The 21,943-nt window shown below is 34.5% G+C and overlaps 1 protein-coding gene and 1 long non-coding RNA gene across 6 annotated transcripts in view; both read right to left on the bottom strand.

The window, feature by feature from the left end:
- The window catches only part of oxr1a (oxidation resistance 1a), a 330,299-nt gene that overhangs the window by 260,491 nt on the left and 47,865 nt on the right, over positions 1–21,943 (bottom strand). The gene's annotated exons all lie outside the window — the stretch shown is intronic.
- On the bottom strand, positions 3,812–10,750 carry LOC137491579 (uncharacterized). Of its 4 annotated transcripts, none has more exons than XR_012392498.1 (5): positions 10,681–10,750; positions 9,927–10,070; positions 8,789–8,930; positions 8,294–8,389; positions 3,812–6,848 (listed from the first exon to the last, which is right to left on the bottom strand). It is a non-coding gene; the product is annotated as an uncharacterized lncRNA (long non-coding RNA). The 4 variants fall into 4 exon arrangements; XR_662954.5 differs by having other exon boundaries at positions 9,828–10,070; XR_012392499.1 differs by lacking the exons at positions 9,927–10,070; positions 10,681–10,750 and adding an exon at positions 9,690–9,905.

The following is a 21,943-nucleotide window of genomic DNA, read 5'->3' on the forward strand; positions in this document are numbered from 1 at the left end:
TTTTCCTTCGGCTTAGTCGCTTATTTATCAGGGATGTTTTACACAGTGCCCCTCCAGCTACAACCCAGCACTGGGAAACACCTGTACACTATCACATTCACACACGCACTCATATACTACGGCCTATTAAGTTCATTCAATTCACCTATTTAGCGCATGTCTTTGGACTGTGAGGGAAACCGGAGTACCCAGAGGCAACCCCATGTCATCATGGGGAGAACATGAAAACTCCACACAGAAACGCCAACTGGCCCAGCCGCAACTCGAACCAGCGACCTTCTTGTTGTGAAGCGACAGTGCTAACCACTGAGCCACTGTGTTGCCCCAGTTGAAAATGTTCCTTGTGGCAATAAAGAAACATGGTTATTTAAAAAAAAGTTTACTGAAAGGTTCGTAAAGAAACCCATGATGGTTCTTCTGTGGCATCAAGGGGAAAAAAAAAACTTTGGAAGCTTTATTATTAAGAATGCATGCTAAGTACAAAAAAAAGCATTATAAATGTATAAGCAACAGGAGGGCGCTATTATTCTGACAATTACAATTCTGAATGTCTTTCTTGCCTACTTGCTGAAAGTAGCACTAATGGCTCTGCATTCCTTTTTGACATCGCCTATAGAAATTTGTTCATAACAGGCATCTGAAATAAATATATATATCACAAAACGCATTAAAGTTTTAATATTATTGTTTTGCCAATGCTAAAGATTCCTAATTTCTCTGAAATAGGAATAAGATGCCAAATTTGTTTATATACAGTGATACTATCGTTCAGTATGATTTCTAACGAAGTATCAGAATTTATCCAAATGACAAATTACCCTAAAACTACTATTTTGAAATCACTTGTTTGTAGAAAAAAATGGGAAAAAATATGTAAGACAATTAATCAGCTTTAAAAAAAAAAACATTTTATTTTATTTTTTTATATTATTTTCACAAAATGTGTACAGTACACTGCAAAAAAGATTAGTTAACTTAAAGTAAGTGAGTAACCTGTTGCTTTTAAAATGATTAGCTGACTTTACTTAAAATAAACTAGTAAATCTGTTGCTTTAACATTATTAGCTGACTTTCCTTAAAATAAGTGAGTAAACTGTTGCTTTTACATTATTAGCTGACTTTCCTTAAAATAAACTAGTAAATCTGTTGCTTTTACATTATTAGCTGACTTTCCTTAAAATAAACTAGTAAATCTGTTGCTTTTACATTATTAGCTGACTTTCCTTAAAATAAGTGAGTAAACTGTTGCTTTTACATTATTAGCTGACTTTGCTTAAAATAAGTGAGTAAACTGTTGCTTTTACATTATTAGCTGACTTTGCTTAAAATAAGTGAGTAAACTGTTGCTTTTACATTATTAGCTGACTTTGCTTAAAATAAGTGAGTAAACTGTTGCTTTTACATTATTAGCTGACTTTGCTTAAAATAAGTAACCTGTTGTTTTTAACATGATTAGTTCACTTTCCTTAAAAAAGTGAGTAACTTGCTGCTTTAACATTATTAGTTGACTTAAAATAAGTGAGTAAACCTGTTGCTTTTAAAATTAGTTGACTTTTCTTAAAGTGAGTAACCTGTTGCTTTTAAAGCGATTAGTTGACATTACTTAAAGTGAGTAACCTGTTGCTTTTAACAAGATTAGTTGACTTTACTTTAAAAAGTGAGTAAATTCATTGCCTTAGAATCTTTAAGTAAATGAACTATATGCATAACTATAAATATCAAGTTAAATCAACATAACAGCAAGTTCCAATGGGTTTACTCACTTTTGTTTAAGTCAACGAGTTTTTACTCACTTTTCAATTAAAGTAAATAATGAACAGATATCAGTTGTATAAGGTAATCTTGAAGTGGACACAAAAACGGGAAAAACAAGACAAGTTTTTATAGAAAAAATTTTGTTAAGGAAAGATTATATCATGCGTGACACCAACAAAACACTGCATTTGTTGCAACCACTGCTTCAAAAGGTCAGATGCAGAATCGCAAGGGTTATTTAGGAAGTGCATCCAGTAGGAGCAATGTTAAATGCAACCAACCAACAATAGAGTATCTTGACAACTTCCCGAGTGAGTCAGTGTGAACGGCCCTTAACGCATTCATCCTTTGGGCTGTTCTTGGCCGATTCCAGAGGATGCGTGCTCTACAGCGCTGAGTGACCTTTCATGATAATTACAGCAGCTCCACTGTCCTCAGGCTCCTCAACCTAAAAGTAGACGTTATCTATTATGTAACCCAGCGATGGCGAAAGTGCCCGTTTGATTTAAAACATCAGACGTGTCCTCTGACAAGAACGAGCAGCTTTCTGTTGGCTGTGAGATTTCCTCAAACATGTGGCATTCACACGGACAACGGCCAGATCACACACTGGTCAGCTGCCAGATGGCTGCATTGCTGCTCGTAGTAAGCTGAATGTCCACTGATCTCATCACAGACTGAATGGATTTCTGACATAGCCATGAATCAAATTCCTAATTTAAAGCGATTTAGCCAGCCAAAATATACTCAAAGGACCAGCAGAGCATATACGGTCTATTAGGATATATTAATTTACAGTAAAACTGTATCGTTTTGAACATGAGATGTATTATAGTGTACATATTATAGTATTTCAGCATTTTGTTAAGGCATGCCACAGTGTACTTTAGAAAATTACATTTGTTGTTTGTTCAAACAACTTATTTAAAATGAGCTAAAACAGCACATTCTTGAGTTTTTTGGGGGACAACTTAATTGTTTTAAGTTTAGTCCACTTGAATTTGTAAAAACTAGAAAGTTAACATAATTCATTCAAGTTGTCATGTTGCACAAAGCACAGGGCGCAAACGCATTTAGGGCGTGTCAGAATCCACTTTTGCTACTATAAAGGAAGGAAAAATCCACTTTGCGCTGTGGCGCATGGTCTAAAAGGGTTGGGCTTATTTTTTTAATGACTTATAGGTGTGTTTTGAGAATAAACCAATCAGAGTCTCATCTCCCATTCCCTTTAAGAGTCAGTTGCATCATGCCATGGTGCATTTGCTATTTACATGACGACTTTGTAAGTGGAAAAACTGAGTGTTTCACTAGCAATAAAACAAGCAGCGCAAGAAGAGGACACGTCTGATGTTTTAAATCAAACGGGCAAGAATGATAAGGCATCTCATAATCCACTTTTACTTTCGCTCTTGTGGACAGGGAAACCTTGTACGCACAGACATCCATTAGCCTATAAATTATTTATTTTGTTTGATAAGCGCAAAGATTTGTTTCAAAACTATTTCTTAATTTAGTTCTAATTTCCAGCAAACGAATAAATGAACAATAATAACCAAGTGTGGTCAAAAAACTGAGTTATCCCTAAATACACATGCAGTGCCCCATATGGTTTGAAACCTGACAGGTGGGCAAATCTAAGCTTGTTTAAATATAAATATGGATATAATGAATAATACTGCTAGTAATAATAACATTATACAAAAGCAAACTGTCACGATTAAACTGAAAAAGCCCAGAGATGAAGAAGGCATGAAAGTATGGTTTTTAAATTTATGTAGGCTAGAAAATAATGTTTTGTAATATTTTAATCCTTTATATTTATATCCCATATATATCCTATATATATCTTTAATATTTTAATTCTTTTTCATATGTAAAGATATTTGCATATTGCTCTACATCTTCTGTGTATTAGGCTTGTGTAAGCGAGGCGCACAACTAACGCGCTCTGCACTGGACAATAGACCGCTTTGTTCTGGTCTATTGAAAAATCTATTGTAGTTTCTCAAAATAGCAACGCGCCAGCAGTCCACCTCAGAACAATTTTTTTTTTTTTCGACCAGAACGCCTATGGGCGCACATGAGCGCAAATGTATTTGCTATTTAAACAGCGTGGCGCAAAACGTCAAAACGACTCTTGCGCCACGCTAAAACACAACAATTGCGTTGCGCCTTGCGCCACATTGCGCCGGGTGTATGATAGGGCCCTTTGATTGTGTGGAACCCAGCATTTTTTACAGTGTAGTATGTTCACTGTAATACAATTATTGCTGTTCAAAATGTTTTAAGCTGAACCAAATGAACTTGTTTAATCTCAATCTTATTCATCTCAACTTACACCAATCAAACTGACTAAAAATATTAAGTTAAAATTTTCATAGCTTAAACAAATAGTTGAAAACTGATTAAGGTTTTAAAATAAGTTAAAGCAATATATAAACAGGGCTTGACAGTAACACCCGCCAATGCAGAACTGTTGCAAACAATTTATTTGTGTTGAATTTAAACAAACAAATTAAATTTAATAATGTTCAACTTAATTTGTTTGTTTAAATTCAACACAAATAAATTGTTTACAACCACTTAATGTAAAAAAATTGAGTTAATCCAAGGTTTTATCCAATTATTTTTGAATAATTTTTTTGTGTGCTTTCACTTTAACTATTCTTTGAACAGATATGAATTGGCCTAATTTTAACTATGTGCACGTAATTATCCTTGTCCAATGTTAATTTAGTTTTACAGTTTGACACCTCATCTAAAATGTGTGGCTAAGAAATAATGAATTATTTATATTTGGTGTGGTCAGAGATAAATTTGGTAAATTCTTTATATTGAGCCGTGAAAAGTTATGTGAAGTAAAAACTATTGCATGCAACAGCAATGCGACACTATGAAACCACAACCCATTTGCTTAAGCTCATTGAGCAAAGTCACAACAAAGTTTGCTGTTCCTTTTTTAAATATTTTCCAAAAGATGTTTAACAAAGCATGGACATTTTCACAGTATGTCTTATAATATTTTTTCTTCCGGAGAAAGTCTTATTTGTTTAATTTCAGCTAGAATAAAAGCAGTTATTATTAAAAACAAAATTAGGGTCAAAATTATTAGCCCCTTTAAGCTAATTTTTTTCGATAGATGAACAAACCATCGTTATACAACAACTTGCCTAATTACCCTTACCTTCCTAGTTAATCGAATTAGTTAAGCCTTTAAATGTCACTTTAAGCTGCACTGAAAAAAATGTTATGTTGAATTTACTTAATTTTATTACGTCAAGGGGTTGCACGAAATAATTTTATCTAAATCCAGATATATTTTTTAAGTTAAGTGAATTTATATTTTTTAAGTTGAGTTTACTTATATTTTATAAAGTGGTTCTACTTATATTTTATACATTGAGTTTATTAATCTCTTTCAGTAATTTCAGATTAATTATATTCATAATTTTAGCTAAACTATTTTGAGTAGAATTAACTCAAATTAATTGTGCAACCAGATCAATTTAATCGTTTAATTTCTACATATTAAAATTAATTTTAATCCAATATTTTTTTTTACCTATTGTATCTTTCATTAATATTCAGACAAATAAAGCAAACCCAATATTTTCAACTCTAACTTTATTTTTGTGATCCAAGAGATATTTTTGCTCTCTCAAAGAATGGCAGTAATGTAACTCAGTAATCATTTCTCAAATTGTTTTCTTATAACAAAATGCAGTATATCATCCATTAACATAAAATACATTGTACCATTCGTAACAAAACAAGTGCACCAGATTAGCTGGAAGACAGCGAACACTGAATAACTTGCGTAAGATTATATTTAACTGCAAACTTACATTGAGTCAATATTCCAAAGCATCATTAGTGCAGCTTTAAATATTCACAATAGTGGCTGTATACATATACACACAGGAGAACTTTGGAGGGAAGCCGTTTAACACACAACAAAACATATACAAGTAACAAAATACACCAGTACTATACAGAACAAAAAATGCTATAGTACAAGAACTGTCCACAGCTGCAACACAGTGCACACTGAGGACCTGATGCTGAAATTACAAAAAACTGTAGTTACATTAAAAAAAATACTAATTAAAAAAAGATTGTTATAAAACAAAATAGATTTTATGTTTGGCTGAGGTGAAAAAGTTGGTGTATAAATATGGAAACAGACTTACTAAATAAAATGAAACGTGACTTAAATGTCCACTGAAGCTTAAGCTACTCTAAAAAAAAATAAAAATAGTGTCAAATGAAAACATCACATCTGTGTGAAGCAATGAGGAGGCTGTAACATTCTCACATGAAACTAACAAGAATTGTCATAATTTCATGTTTTACACATGGTTCCCCATTGTTTGAACTTTGACTGGAGCTCTTTTAATGACGTCATCTCATTGTGTCCTCTTCTTATGCAATGCCTTAATGGTGCAGACATCATCAACTGTTTATCTCAAAGCCCTTAACTTCTAAAATTCATATGGCGTTAATGGATGGATGGATACTTTTTGTGCTGAGTGTGGATAGAAACCTGGCCTATTTACAGGATTGCAATTTTTATTTCAGGTGAATATTCCACTAAATCCAATGACAACTTTAAATGTTCACACCAGTGGCTATGTATTACAGTCCACCACTCACTTTGTTTTCAGTTTGAAACATTTTCTAGGGCTGCATTTTACATCATACTATATGTTTTCTATCGCCTCCCAAACCAGATTTAAAAATGCAGCTTAGCAGCGTTTACATAAGCGGCTGAAGAAATCCTACAGTCCAGCAATGATTTTGTTCTTTAGTCCAAGGACTTTGGGGGAAAGTCTTTCTCCATCCATTTTCAAGAGCACATTTTGAATGAATTCATAAGAGTATTTCAGCTCTTTGGGGTAGGCCAAGTTCAATACATAGATGACTCCCAGCATCATTGCAGATGCTTGGGCTACAGATCCAATGTTGTCCAGAATGATTTCTCCTTCAACATAAATGTCATCATGTGCTCCAATTTCTCCACCCTCCTTGTTGATGACATATACGCCCATGGTGGAATTCTGCAGGTCTCTCTGGATGCCATCTCCTTCAATGTCCTGTATATTTGTAGAATATAAGAAAAACATGAATTTATGTAATAGATTTTAATGACCTGCAAATTCAAAATTTCTTTATATTTACAATACATAATTACACTGGTCAGTAAAACCATTGAAAATATTTTTGTCAGTTAAGTAAAGGTTCATTTGAATTGACAAACCACAGATTTTTGTTTTTATGGCTTTATGAAAAATATCCAAAATTTTCTGCAAATGGAGCAGACACAGAAGTCAGAATGGATTGAGAAATGGACTAACACATTGTTGGTTTTGGTCTTTTAATTTAACAATAAGAAAAGTTATTAATAAAGCCTGCCTTATTGTTTCAAGAACCAAACTGATGGTTTAAAATGTTTTAGCCAATTACTGAACATCTCCAGTCCAGACACAGACAAATGTACATCATCCTGTGACAACATCCATGTTATTTTACTCTGCAGCATTTCATTTCCTCAACATAAAGTTTGTCAGAGTCTGTTAATAACTATTGTATGTCAGACTTCTTGAATGCACCAGGGTGTGTTTAGAAAATGTTACCTGCTTTGAAAACTCTGCAGCAAATAGTTGATTTTATACAAATATTCTCATAATGTTAAAGGAGAACTCTGGTCAATATTAACATTGAGCTAATTTTTTTGTAAATTTGGAGTGCTGTCAGTACAGAGAACAACGGCAGAAATCGGTGTTGCCTACACAGTGTTATGCTCTTTTTAAAATTGGCACCCTGTTGACTTCAATGGGGCAAGTTTTAAACATGCTTTTAGCCTCTTAATATCCTTGATGTGTCATTACAAATGTCCAGCCATGTGAGTGATTCTCTGACAGCAGCAGATGTGAAAGATATGAATAAAAGTGATGTTAATTCAGCCAGCGCACATATCTTAATTTATTTCCTGTTTTCAGTCAAAGTCCACAGTAGTCGATTGTCGAGATCACACGCGTGATCATAGGTAACTAAACCTATGCACTTGAACTCGACAATCGACTACTGTGGACCAAAAAACAGGTTCTCTGTACTGACAGCACTCCAAATTTACAAAAAAAAATTAGCTCAATGTTAAAATTGACCAGAGTTCTCCTTTAATGCATTCATCATCAATGGACTAAAACATAAAAACCACAGTATGATCCTCTGTAGTGACATGCTTTAGTGGCTAGAGCATTTTTCAAGTTTTGCATTAGTTGATTTAAATAAACAGCAGGCTTCCACACTATAATAGCTCTAGACCCCAAAACACGACAGCATGCAGACTGTGTAGGACTACAGCTGCCATAATTTTGGTGTCAACACACTGATTTTGTTGTGCACTGGGTTTGTTTTTGTTGAGTGCCCCTTTAAATGTATTTTCTTCTAACTAGTGGGTTAGTGACATTAGGATCTTAAAACATTTTATAATACAAGACAGTACATCAGACTGATAAATGCAATTACAATTACTTGCCTTATACTCCTGAATGAGATGTTCATCATCCTCACCAAGATAGATGCAAAGTGCCTTGAGGACTGCTGCCCTTTTAAGATTGATGTCACTTGTAGCCTGTGTAAAAGGACAACAACTATTAAAATACAATAAATATTTAAAAAAATTCTAAAAACTGTAGAATACTTTAAACCTGTGGTAACCTCAAAAATATATACACAATGACTTCATGATACATTCTGTAAATGGGCTGCCTTCTTTAGCTAAAGAATGTTAGTGTATTGTGACTTCATTTTCAGGTCTGAATGTGTAGGGCGATAGGGTGACAGTTCAGTCTGCATGGTAGGTGCAAATGTACCAAAAGATCTCCGTTTTAAAACAGAAATGTAGTAGTGTGGATGTAGCCTTAGGAACCTTGCCATTTACAAATAATCAAGGCTGGCACTAGACAGGTACATTTCAGGTTTCTCCACAGTGTATATGATATTTTCAACTAAAATGTAAAAACATGTTTACATCTTGCAAGATCGCCAGATGTTTGGCTAGTTTTTGGCCAGAAACACCTTCCTGATGTCAGCTAGGGTTAATGGCTGTCCAACTGAGCCATAAAGGTTGTTTCAAGTGGGATGGTTGTTATGCGCTGGAATTCAACATTTATCTACACACATAAAAACAACAACAGAAGACAAAGAGCACTGTGATCAGCCATTGGTGTAATGATATTTTGTAGCTATTAAATAGATATAATCAAATTTTCTTATATGAGGTGTACAGTGTGTTCTAGCCAGAAGTATTGCTATCAATCAAGAGTAATGGCAAGATATCAAAACTGGACCAGCATCCTGCATCCTTATTTAAACCTTAATAATATTTTTTTTATATTTACAATGGGTCAAAGTGCAATGTAAAAACCCAGGGAGCAAGCATGTGCTTACCTCATCAATGTTTCTTAAATTAACTACCATTGTTTGTACAACAATGCATGAAATATAAACACATGTACAGTGATTTAGAATAAATAATTGTGTAAGGTTATTTACATTGTGTCAGATCATATTATATGGCGATTTATTATAAACTGTTTGTGAAATCAGAAACAGAAAAATTTCTTTGCAATGCAGTCCACAAGCCTACTACTACTAAGTACATTGTGAGATATTATAACTGAGTCAACAAGTCAAGACCCCTGCCAGCTCTTAGTTTTGTAAATGTAATTAATTTGTTAATTTAATTAAAATTAATTAATTATTTATTCTGTCTTCATGCCATATCACTAACTCTATTAGTATTTGGATTTGTCATGTTCCACTTCTATACTGAAAGTATTAGTTTAAAATTGGGAGCAATAAATGCAATGCCAACATAATTGGTCTTTGTGTTTAACGTTAGAGCAGAAACAAAGTTGAACAACATCAACCTGCTAGCTAAACCCTGGTCTTTCACTGGACTATCGGCTGTGGTCGTACTAGCTGGTCCTCTCGTGTCATCTGCAAATCTCCTGCAATTTAGTTATGAAACATTTGCATGCTTCTACTACATCTACTTTCACCTCCACCTTTACGTTTTAAACTCTGATAAGGCGAGTCGGAGACAGTCCACGAGGACTGCGACCCATGCCGCTGCCACGCAAGAGAAGCTTGTTTACTTTTCCTACCCGCATTCCGCGAAGACCTGCCTCTGATTGGCTAGTGTTCGTTGCAATCGTTGGTTAGGTCAAAAAAGCTCTTTGGTTAGGTTTGCGCAAGTGGAGCGACGTCACGATCGGTCGGAGCCAGTCAGCGTCAGAGTAGGGGCGGGTCTACAAGTGTAAAAAAAATACAAACTTTTAAAGAAACGATAAATTCAGGTACCCAACGTAACTTATGCCTGCCATTATGATTATGTAGAAACATAAATTCTTGCCGCCAGTGCACATTAACCACATTTTACCAACATGATCTCACAGGTCTATTTTGTTCTAATGTTAACACATTGACAAGATTAGAAGAAATGCTTACAGCCAGTCAGGAATAACGTTATGTAATGTTAGGCTTGGCCAGTCTAACGTAACGTAACGTTACAAGCCTAGACAGCAAGGAAGGTGCTGCTACAATTAACGTTAACATTCGTAAAACTGTTTTGCTTTTATTCGGCTTCCACAAACTAATAAATAATCAAGACAAACACTGAATTCACCAAGCATTTAACACTTAAGCTAAGTTAATTTACTAACCTTACACAACTCACGTAGTTAAGCTAATCGCTGACACCTTAGTTGTAATTTAATTTAATGTAACGTTAATTGATATAAAAACATACCAATTTAGCATTAGCTAAACACATTTTTCTATAAAATGTTTAAAAGTGTAAACAGAACCCTGTTTAAGTAACAAATATAACACACCAATGATTATATATTGATTACTTACCGAAAATGCAGAGCTGGATGCAGCATTCAAATGAGTGCATCACGTTCAATCTCCCCGCCTTGGCCCCTTCAGGAAAAAAGTGTCTGCACATGCGCAGACCGGATAGTATATGGAAATTAAATGAAACGTATTTTTTTCTAATTACTTTTAATTGAATGAAATTAACTTGTTTTAAACAAAAGCAGTGAATTTGAAATTTAATAATAAAAAATAAGTAGGATTAAATAACACATTAAAATCTGTGAAATTAACCAGATAAAAACATGTAACATTTACAAGGGGTCAGAATCATTTTTTCAGTGTGTATAGAAGCGTCTTAAAAATATCTACACTGTCATCATGGCAAAGATAAAATAAATCAGTTATTAGAAACGAGTTATTAAAATTGTTATGTTTAGAAATGTGTTGAAAACATTCTCACTGTTAAACAGAAATTGGGTGTAAAAATAAACAGGGGGGCTAATAATTTTGACTTCAACTGTATGATTTTTAGAATATTCCCCCGAAAAGCTGGTCGTCCATGAAAGGTAAATGAACAAGAGCACAGGAGGATGTGGAGAATCTCTATGGCCACACCAGGACAAGGATCCTCGTCACAAAGCAAAACAGATAAAGCAGTTCCTTGAAGACATTATAAAAATAAAATGGCCAATTCATATCTCTTAATGATAAACCTTATTGAAAATCTAGGCAAAAATCCTGGCTAGCAATATTATGGAAAAAAAAAAGAATATCCGCTATTGTCACCAAAGTGCATTGTATTCTAAATCACCCGCTATACCCTTATTCTCTATTCCCTACATTACTCCACTAATAATGCCCACCTAACAAAGCGAATAAACAGAAGTGAATGAATTAGAGACAACTAGAAGTGATGACGCTTTGTTTGTGCTTTGCCAGTTGATTAATCTGACGGATTAGATTTAAAACCTTTTGGTCAGATTTAATAGTTATTTAACACTTAGCAAGTTGTTGATTAATAATAAAAACAAAGTATTTTTTAATTCTGCCATGTACATTACTTTTAAATAATGTTTCATTTTGAAACTTATACTGACACAGAAATTAATTCGGCACCAAGTACATTATGCATGTTTTCTAGCTATTGAGTGTACATGAGTTGTATACTAGTTATTGCTGTGCATTGTGTGCACTTCAGAGGGTCCACTATGGTTTTAGACGCTACTAGTAGTTGCTGCTCCCTCAAATAGTGCATTATTTATTATTTTCAGTTCTATCCTGTGGGCGGAGCAACAAGTGTATTTAGAAAGACCTATTTGAAAACGATACATATTTCTGCAGATCCCCTCGGTTCCCAAATGTCACGCAACAACTCGAAAAACCTCTGAATAAACATTGTTGCATAATCGTGACCATCCACCAAGGGGCACAGCAGTTTGCTCGGCCATATAGACTAAAAATATATGCCGCAGCTAGCAGGGGAAGTCCCTGCAAGGCCCTATGATGAGCTCTGTCACATCAGCATGGCCCAGCAGCGCCTGTGGTGGTCTCATGTCACTTCCCATTCGCCACAGCAGCCACTGAGAGCTCCAGCGAAGCAGTGGGACGTCAGGACAGCTCCGCCATCTATTGCCTGTTCTGGGTTCAGTGATTCCTCAGGCCGCCCCGAGGCCCGCACGCCTTGCTGAGCTGAAGGTGAAACGCAACAGGATTTATCAAGCTTCGGCGGATCCACGGACATCTACCTTGAGCAGCAAAGACTGCGGAATAATCGATGTAATCACAGAAATCTGGGCGAATCATTCTTCTTATGTCTAATGGCTTTCTCCAACAGTCTTCACTTATATAACGCTTATGCAAGCCGTGTTTACAATTAGAGAGACAGCAGCGTGTTTGGATGCTACAGTCTGCATATTGAAGAAAATAAAAAAATATACACTTTTAATTGATGTTTAATAAAGCAAAGATATTTTCACAGGATTTTACATTATATTTTTTCTTCTGGTGTCTTTCTGTACATATATATATATATATATATATATATATATATATATATATATATATATATATATATATATATATATATGTACACACATTACACACACACACACACACACACACAAACACACACACACACACACACACACACACACACACACACACACACACACACACACACACACACACACACACACACACACACACACACACACAGAGTTGAAGTTGAATTATTAGCCCCACTGAATTATTAGCCCCACTGTTTATTTTTAACATATATTTTCTATACATACATACATACACACACACACACACACACACACACACACACACATACATATATATATATATATATATATATATATATATATATATATATATATATATATATATATATATATATATATATATATATATATATATATATATATAATTATTATTTATTATTATGTATATATATAGCCCCATATTTATATTTATTTTTCCCCAATTTCTGTTTAATGAAGAGAAGATTTTTTTAAACATATTTTTAAACATAATAGTTTTAACAACTCAATTCTAAAAATTCATAAGGGATTTATACAGCATAAATAGTTCTCACTTTTTTATTAACATATTAGTTAATTATTAGTATATGCCTGAATAATAAGACATATAAATGTTGATTTCAATAGTTTCTTAATCTCATTTTGAATTATCCTAAAAACCCTCAACTACTCTTAAATACAACTGGTTTGTAAACAATACAATACTTAATTTAGTAATGAAATATAAATCATTAACTAAGTATGAAAATACAATTATTAAACACATTATACAGGTGCTTATAAGTCAAGAATAGAGCATTTGTAGCTGCAGTTATAAACTGCTTACTAACGTTTATTAATGTAGAGTTAATGCTTAACAAATAATGAATTCACTAGATGCTAACGCTTAGTAAATTATTCATAATGTGTAATTATAAAGTGTTACCCAGAAATTGTAGTGCAGTTTATTACAAGGTTTTTGTACCATAAAATACAACATCAACCCAGACAATACATCCCTTTAAACTATAAAAATGTTCATTAAAATCAATTTTTCAAACTTTTCAAGGTACAATTTGCTGGAAGAAAGATCAAGGTTGCATAATGCAATTAAAAAGCATAAATACACTGGGAAAAACGTTAAAAAGTTAAACATGAAATCACAAAATATGGAAAGCTGCTAAATTTCCATATATATTTTACAGCGTAGTTAACCAGCGTAGTTAACGATGCTAATCTTAATGTTGCCAGATTGGTTTTAATATTCAACTGATGCTTGTGGGGACAGAATGCTGCCTTCTCATTTATTGTACTTAAATCCTGGCATCTCATTGGACAGCTAAAATTTTAAATTGGCTGCCAAGGAGCCCCGCGTCCTTACATTAACACTTCATATGAGGCCATTTAATGTCCAATTTTGTTTGCTACTTGAATCAGCAGTTGCTTTCAAGGTCGCTTTATTCTGTCATTATTTACTCACCCTCACGTTGTTCCTTTACTGTTGTTACATTCTGATGGAGTGCTTTTTTCCATGGGTGCAATAGTATCTGGATGCAACCTTTATGATGCAGCTGAGATTGCATCACTCAGCGATGCAATGTCAGACACAATGCTCTCAAGGGAGTGAGTGACTCCACACTGACGGGTAGGGTTAGGGGCGGGGTTAGGTAAGCACGTTAAAAATCATTGGATGCAGCTCAGATTGCACTGCACCAGGTCTGCATCTAGACCCCTCTCCAAGGGTGAGTAAATGATGACAAACCCTTTATTTTGAGTGAACAATTTCCTGAGATGATCAGAAAGACTGGTCATTTTTTTGGGTATATTCAGCCACAGTTGCTAAGCAGAATCCATGTCTTATGTGTATTTTCGTCAGACATGTCAGACTTGTTTATAATGCGTCTCTCCACAGCTTGCATCAGCAGTTTTTTCTCCCTCCACATATACTTCCAGTATCAAATCTGTCAGATTTTACACCAGATGCTCGATTAGAAGTTTAATAAATGACCGAGAGGTCTGAACTCCTCCTGCATTTCTCTGCCGCGCAAACATGTGCTGACGAGGAAAAAATGCAGTGATGGAAGATGATGAAGTTCTGTCCCTGTTGCCTCAGATCTGATCCTCCATTGTGCATTTACTGTATGTGTTAATGTGTTTTGTGGTTCACTGATGCTGTTTTTGTTTTTTGTTTATTTATTTATTTATTTAGTTATTTTTAACTAAAGCAGGGGTCTCCAATCTCCTTCCTGGAGGTCCTGTGCCCTGCAGGGTTTAGCTCCAACTTGCCTCAACACACCTGCCTGTATGTTTCAAGTATCCCTAGTAAGAACTTGATTAGCTTGTTCAGGTGTGTTTGATTAGGGTTGGAGCTAAAATCTGCAGGACACCAGCCCTCCAGGAACAAGTTTGGTAATTCCATGCTGTCTATTGTGTCCACAGTCATATTGGAGTGATGTAAACACAACAAGTCTCTTTCTTTTGGAGATGCGCATGAAAAAACGGTTGATGGAAACACCAAGATGCGCATAACTTTTGAAAATGGGTATAAAACACATAACTGAGTAGGATAAACTTTATTCGATAAGAAAAGATATGCATGAACTACGATGGAAACACTTTTACCGAACAAATTCCAGTATGTGTTTTAAAAAAGGTTTGTTACAAGAGATCATGTGATGATGAAAATGTTTGTGAATGGACAAACCAGCAAGCTGAGCACACTGTAAACCATCTCAAATGTTGTTTTGGTCAGTCTAAAACGCCTGGATCATTTTAGTATCAGTGTTATTATATTATTAAGGACATGCAGAGTGTCTGGAGCATGTCAATAGCATCTGTTCTCCGCATCTCATGGCTTCAAATGCCCCCACATGTTCATTGTGTGTCAGCATCGTCCTCTGAGGTGAAAGTTATTAGTTAAATAAAGAAATGATTGACGCAGCTTCTCCTACTGCAGTAAAATTCAACATTTACTGTTGATATTTGGTGCCAGTTAATCAGGAAGTGACTATTTTGTTCTCTTTGATTCGTTGGATGGAAACACTGCTTTGTTCGCACGTCTTTTATGCGATATTCCAGTTTTGCACAAATTTAATTAGCATTTTTGGATGGAAACATTGCCTACATTTCAGTCACACAAAGAATAAAGTCATGTACAAGAATTAATGAATAAATTAGCTTGCATTCACTGACCTTTGACAGGGACATGTACTGTAACTAGATTAATAGGATTATTACTCATTCTAAAAACTTTGATTATTTCGTTCTTAGTACTGCTTACATTCTCAGTTTGATATCAACCACCAACACTTAATCAATAATAAAAGCGGACACACAAGTGCACTTTTACATCTATTAAAAAACAAACTTTAGAAATTGTATCTTAAACTGATCAACGTGTGTAAAAGTGGGAACCTTAAATTAAACATTTCCACTGAACACTGAGTTAAGGATATATGCATTCTTGTTTTGTCAAATTTGTTGTAGAAACTATGCAGTAGCCTATTTTGTATATTTTAACGCAATTACATCTGAAAAGTCAACAAAGGTCATACATTACATAGCTTTTTTTATTATACTTAAATACTTTAAATGTAAACTTGCGCATTAACTTGAGCAGCTATGTTTTCCCACACCAACTGTCTCTGTTTCATTGATGCAGTGGTGTTGCTTTGTTTTAATATATATGGTCATGTTTTCTGCATGAGCACATCAAGTTCAGCTGGAGAAAGAAATGCTGATCTCTTTTTTAGATGTTTCCAAGGTCACTCATAATATCTGCGCTCCATTGATAATGCCTTTTTATAGTTGCGGTGTGCGCAGTTGGTCTACTCAAAGTTGATTGACCTAACGCAGATCAGCTGTTCTGAAACTGAGTTTTTAATCTCTCTGTAAATCAACTCAGAGACAAGCTTAAACTCTGAGTTGGTTGAATCTCCATACTGAAACAGACTCAGTGGTTAGCACTGTCGCCTCACAGCAAGAAGGTCACTGGTTCGAATCCTGGTTAGACCAGTTGGCGTTTCTGTGTGGAGTTTGCATGTTCTCCCCATGTTCGCATGGGTTTCATCCAGGAGCTCCGGTTTCCCCCACAGTCGAAAGACATGTGCTATAGGTGAATTGAATAAAGTAAACCGGCCGTAGCGTGTGTGTGTGTGTGTATGTGTTTTTGTGACCTTAGGACACAAATCTGTATAATGACATGGGTATGACACAGGTATTACAAAAAGGAGGTGAAATATGAGGACATTGGTGACGTCCTCATTTCTCAAAATGCTTATAAATCCCACAGGATGAGTTTAATCAGAGAGTAAAGCTGCACACTTCTGTCTTCTGTGATGGTTGGGTTTAGGGGTAGGGTGGGGTAAGTTCAATACAATATACTGTTTGGGCAGTATAAAATGAATGGAAACCTATGTAATGTCCCCACTTTTCACAAAAACAAACGTGTGTGTTTGTGTGTGTGTGTGTGTGTGTGTGTGTGTGTGTGTGTGTGTGTGTGTGTGTGCGTGTGTTTGTGTGTGTGTGTGTGAATGCAAAAGTGCATGCTTCACAGTACTTGGTTGTAGCTGGAAGGGCATCCGCTGTGTAAAACATATGCTGGATAAGTTGACGGTTCATTCTGCAGTGGTGACCGATGTGGTGATTAAAAGCATGATTAAAACATTAAATTTAGAGCAACTCTATCTTAAAAGTGTTGTATTTGGAGTTTAAAGGGGTCATACAATATTTTTGGTTTCCTGAGACCCACTTTCAAAAAACAAAAATACACTAAAAAAGGCACAATATATTTATTCACCCTCTTTTACATCCTCGAAATTAAAGTGAATTCTTTGTTTGTTTGTTTCCAGAGAGACTTTTAGACTCCTTTATGAGCACTTTACTCATGATTCGAGTAACAGTTTTATTTTTTTGGCGCTCACACAGCTGCAGGTTTAATGTGAAGTTCACAGTATAGTTTTTAATTGCCCCATTCGTTATGAAAATCTTCTTGCAGGATGTGTTTCATTTTGACAGATGAACAAAACAAGCAAGTTGCAGAAATAAAAGTTTGTTTTTTTTAGACTGGAGAGAACATTTTTATCTCTGAAAGTGTGTTTTCAGCACAATTAACTGTTTTGTTTTAGGCAGATTAGGGAAATGCAATCATTTAATAACTTGATGCACTTTGAATGACCTTTAGTTGGAGAAGTTTCACGTGTTTGTGGCACATGTCAGTGTCAGACTGTCCTCATGGAGCCCACAGTGTCCTCCCACAGCACTGAAGCAGCTCTCGATGATTCCTGACAGAGATGCTCACCGCTACGGCAATAAAACATTCATATTTGTTGTTTTCTCTCTGGACACTTTCGCACCAGTTCCTCAAGGCTACAGCAGGTTATGAATGCAGTCTAGGTAATTCAAGCTCAGTGACGACCTATATAGCTACATGACAAACTCATTCATTCATTCTCTTTTCGGCTTAGTCCCTTTATTAATCAGGGGTCACCACAGCAGAATGAACTGCCAACTTATCCAGCATTTGTTTTACGCAGCAGATGCCCTTCCAGCTGCAATCCATCACTGGGAAACACCCATACACTATCGTTCACACACAACGCATAGGAAACCCACATGAACATGGGGAGAACATGCAAACTCCACACAGAAATGCCAACTGACCCAGCTGGGGCTCGAACTAGCAACCTTGCTGTGAGGCGACAGTGCTAACCACTGAGCTGCCACTAGGATTTAAAATGGATTTTAAGTGTTTAATCCTTCTCTCTTACACTGACTAAACACTGCAAATAAAACTGTAATTAAAAATAATTCAAATAAACTCTAGAGATCTATTTTGTAAAAAGAAAAGTAATAAAAAATACAATAACCGAACCATATTGTATTTTAAAATTTCAAGGAAAATTAAGTGATGAGTGCCATATAACTATGACAAATGTTTAAAGGTAAAGTTGTTGTCCACCAAAAATGCATTTAAAATGTTTAATCCTTTTCTCTAACCTCTAAACTGTGTGAATAAAACTGAAATCAAAACTATTTAAATGAAAAATTCTAGATATATTTTGTAAAATTAAAAAGTACTTTAAAAAATACTATAACAGAACCAAATTTTATATTTAAATTTAAAGAAATGTGTTTTAACTTTTCAGTTTATACGCCTCTTATTGTTTGTTTGTTTATTTATTTATTTATTTATTTATTTATTTATTTATTTATTTATTTATTTATTTAATATTATTATTTATTTATTTAGTTTGCAAAAAACATTGTAGTTTTAACAATAATTCTCACACTGTAAAAAACAACAACAACACGTTGACTAAAAGTGAGTTACTGTAAGTTGACTTAATTTTTTACAAATATGCACCTGTTTCATAACTAAATAACTTTGATTAAAATAAATTTTAAAATAGTAAACTAATTGCTTTTTACATTGGATCAAAAATGTTCACTCAAAAAATGACTGTTTGGGAAACGCACCCCAGTTAAATAAACAACGTTATGCTATTGATATTACACACAATTATACAAATCTAAATTCAAAACATTTTGTGTCTGTGCTCATCAAAGATTAAGCTTCCTGTAAGCAGGAAGACTTAATTATAGACAACACTTATCACCTATACTAAATGCTCCCGCTGCCCTTTAATGTGCTCTAATGAGTTTTATTCATCCTTCAAAGTCACTGATCATATCGATCTGGTTTAATAACGGCAGCAAACGGTCCGCTTCTCCGGTGCGCTTATGTTTATAAACCAAGGTCAATGCTGTCCGCTGTACACACAGATGAGAAACTGCTTCATAGATTAGGGCAGAATGAAATGCCAGCAGATGAGTTGAAAATCGAATGGCTACATTGCGAAACTCAGCGGTATGTCTTCAGGGCCGCGGATGGTAGTTAATTGTCTCTTATGTAATACGCTGGACCACGTGTTTGCTGGCATTTGGACGTGTGAATGTGTAGTGTGCGGTGCTATGGATTTGATATGAAGGAATCATATTATGAGGATACAAGATTTGCTTTGTCTTTAGAGGGAACATATATTGCATCGCATGAAAAAAATTGTAGCTTAAAACAAACCTTTTCTTAAATTGCAGGCATTGAACGAATAAATGACATGACCATGTTACTGAATTCACGAGTTCCCACTTGCAGATATTTGACTGTGAATGCTTATTTCACGTGGTGTCTCCTTCTCCATCTTATCCCAGACATGCTCAATAATATTCATTTCTGGTGACTGGGCTGGCCAATCCTGGAGCACCTTGACCTTCTTTACTTTCAGAAACTTTGATGTGGAGGCTGAAGTATGAGAAGGAGCGCTATCCTGTTGAAAAATTTGCTTTCTTCTGCGGTTTGTGATGTAATGGGCAGCACAAATGTCTTGATACCTCAGGCTGTTGATGTTGCCATTCACTCTGCAGATGTCTTGCATGCCCCCATACTAAATGTATCCCCAAACCATGACTTTTCCATCACCAAACTTGACTGATTTATGTGAGAATCTTGGGTCCATGCAGGTTCCAATAGGTCTTCTGCAGTATTTGTGATGATTGGGATGCAGTTCAACAGATTAAAAAAAAAATCCTTCTGCCACAAGTGATCAACTAGAAGTCAAGTTATTATTTGTTGCTTTTACAACAGGTAGTGCAGTACTTTGGGAACCAGCACTGCTAAAAATATATGTATATAAATAAAAAAGTATGAGCAAGAATGCAATCTGTTGTAAAACGTTAACTGCAATATAGTTTTTGCTCATGGTACAATGCTATGATTATGGGACAACCATTACTACAAGTACTGGAAATCTATGTACTGGAAATGTCAGAGAAATGAAAATGACTTGAAATCAATTGTAAACACAAGCTGCATGCGACTCTGTATAAAAACATTTTAAAGAACAGTTCAAATATTACAATAAAATACCTGAATAATAATACAGAGAAGCAGAACGGTGATGAACTCAGAAAGGAAATATGATGAAAAGTACTCCAATGGAAAATAGCATTTTGGAACAACCTCTGGCAATAATCACAGTCTCTTTGAAGTTAAAGTCGCGGCCTTAAAATATAATCCTATAAAAATTGAGCTTCATATTGTGGGGCATAAAACCTGCTTCAGCATTTGGATATGATAAAAAAACTGAGACGGGGGAAGACTGGAGTCCCTAATAGACTGTGTGCAGAATTGCAATTTAGTAAATGAAGATGGCAAATTGGAAAAATTAAAAACGGTCACCTAAAATTCATCATAATTCAGTTCAGCATATAAAGAGCTTAGTTCTGTCAATGCAATCCACAAAAATCACATGAAAGCTCATATGCAATAGATTTGAGATACATAAAAGAGTAGGAACAGCACAACAAGCAACAAACCATTGATTTTAATAACATTTGCCCATGACGAAACCATATCCTAAAATGCTTGAAAAAATATATACTAGCTTACATATGCAATACCAAAAAAAAATAAAAAATTCACATGGGTCAAGGGTTTGTTTCTAGCCCAAACATCTAAAAATTCTTACACCAATAAGCATTTTCTAGACAAGTAATAAAAAAAATATCCCACAGAAATAATAAGTTAGAATGTAGTTTTTTTTTCTGAAAATAAAAGGTTAAGTCTGTATTTTGTCACTTTAGAATTAAGGTTTTATCAGATTTTTTTGTCAAAAATGTGTTATTCATACATTCTTATTAAATGACAATTTACATATGTGATGTTTTTGTATAAGTTGTTTACATTAAGACTTTTAATTTTGAAAAGTCGACTAAATAATGTTGCACCACACAAAATTGAGAAGAAACCTAAAACTGAAAGGATGTGTTTAAATGTGATGATTTAGAAGCATTTTTTGATTAAAAAAATGTGTACATTAACATTAAATGTAAAATATTTTTTATTTGTGTACATCTCAATTAAACATTTTCAGTGTTTAATAAACTTTGTTAAATGACTTGTACTCATCATCTGTTTTCTTTTAAAGTCTTTAAATTTGATATTAAGCCTTGAAGGGCAAATACTTAATTCACGGGGTATAAATTTAAATAAAAATAACTTAATAATTCATATAAAGCATATAATTTAATAAATATGACCATATTAATTACATAAATTAACATCAGCACTGGACAAAATATTTAGCAAAGCCCTGTATGCTTAATTTGAACAAGAAAAAAAATCATCATCCTAAAACATTACATCAATGTTACTGTATAGAGAGCAAAAACACAAGTTTCTCAAACATCAACATATTATTATAACGCCAATTTAAAAAAAA

The sequence above is a fragment of the Danio rerio genome, chromosome 16, assembly GCF_049306965.1.
Source record: "Danio rerio strain Tuebingen ecotype United States chromosome 16, GRCz12tu, whole genome shotgun sequence".
Classification (NCBI taxonomy): domain Eukaryota; kingdom Metazoa; phylum Chordata; class Actinopteri; order Cypriniformes; family Danionidae; genus Danio; species Danio rerio.